The sequence below is a fragment of the Charadrius vociferus genome, unplaced genomic scaffold (genome assembly GCF_000708025.1).
Source record: "Charadrius vociferus isolate BGI_N301 unplaced genomic scaffold, ASM70802v2 scaffold332, whole genome shotgun sequence".
Classification (NCBI taxonomy): Eukaryota; Metazoa; Chordata; class Aves; order Charadriiformes; family Charadriidae; genus Charadrius; species Charadrius vociferus.
Genome location: NW_009647418.1, coordinates 2,220,448 through 2,221,969, shown reverse-complemented (window position 1 = coordinate 2,221,969; position 1,522 = coordinate 2,220,448).

Sequence of the window (1,522 nt, the reverse complement as noted above, 5' to 3'; positions counted from 1 at the left end):
GTACTTTTCTCCCCTGCTTTATTCTGAATTACTGTCTTGCTGGGATCCCTTCTCTTTCACCTCCAAAGCAGTCTACAGGCAAAAATCCTCCTGCCACTGATGTCGATGCCAGACTCATTTTTACACTCCCGCTGCATAAGTATACAGCCAAAGATCAAACTGCAACATAAAAAAAAAAAATCCCATCATACCCCACCTCGAGGCAATTTAATAGAATCATTGCTGAAGAATATGAGGAATACAGCATTTCCTACACCAAGGGTCAAAGCAGTAACTTTTCAAATATTCTTAAGATTCCCTATGGGTTGTGGATAAAGGCAATAAAATCATGTAAGGAACGGGCAGGGGGGAAGATGATGGGTGAGGAAGAGGGGACACAAGAAGCAAAGCTGTCTACTATCAGGCCAAATCAGCCTCAGCAGGACGATGGGTCTCACAGCGCAAAAAGCACTCGCCTGGTTCCCTCACATCACCAAAACCCACCTCTCTGCTCTGCCTGCTTATTGGAAGTCTTCAGATACAGCTGCTGAAGTGAAAACGGCCTCAAACCTTATGCCTGGGGAAAAACGCCCAGAATAAAAACCACCAACTTATCTAGTGGATTAAATTGTGGTCTGGGAACCAGGAAACCACACTGCTATCAACAGGCCTCAGCGCTACTCGGTGTTTGCACAGCACTTCACCAACCTTTTACAAGGTTTAGAGAAGTTAGAACACATGCCCATGGTCACAGAACAACAAGGGGAAAATTCAGTATTTACAACCCAAGTTTTTTGACTTCTAGTCTGCATAGGACTCAAAGGGCATCGCAACATCTCCGTCTCCCATCAGACCTGAGCCACCGTTGAGTTTACGCAGGGCCACTGCTCGCCGCATCCCAGCCGAAGGGTTTGCCCACCCCGGGCACGCAGCCCCCGCACCGCCATGCCGTTAACTTGCTTTCATTTGATTGCAGCATTTCTAATTTGGCAGTAAAGCAAACCTATCCCGGACCAACTCTTCTGGAACAGCTATCCGTCTGGTGCTGCATCATCCAAACAACTTATTTACAAATTCAATTCTCTTTCATTTTATTGCTGTCAGAGCAATCTGTGTGTGGAGGGGGCAATAAAATAATAATAATAATAAAAAAAAAATCTTTGCCATGGCAAACCCTGTAGAGAATAATTCTGGGAAGACTGAGCTTCCCAACACTGCCATACCTACGGAGAGAAGTGTGTGCATCCATGTGCACGTGCAGGATTTCCTCCATCAAACTAATCCTCCAGGACAGGTGGGGATAATCTCATTAGGTGGTTTTTAATTACTGGCATGGCAAAGAACAACAATAACCACCAGAGGATGGATCTCAAGTGCTGGCCCCAGATCTACATTAGTACAATGCTAGGATCCCACCTCTTGGAGCTAATGGCAATGGGAGATTCGGCTACATGTCTTGAGCAGTTCGTTATGCTTTAGAGATCTTTGAAAATTAGATTTAAAAGCTTCCCTCTCCCTCCCCCCACCATTCCCCAAATGCTCT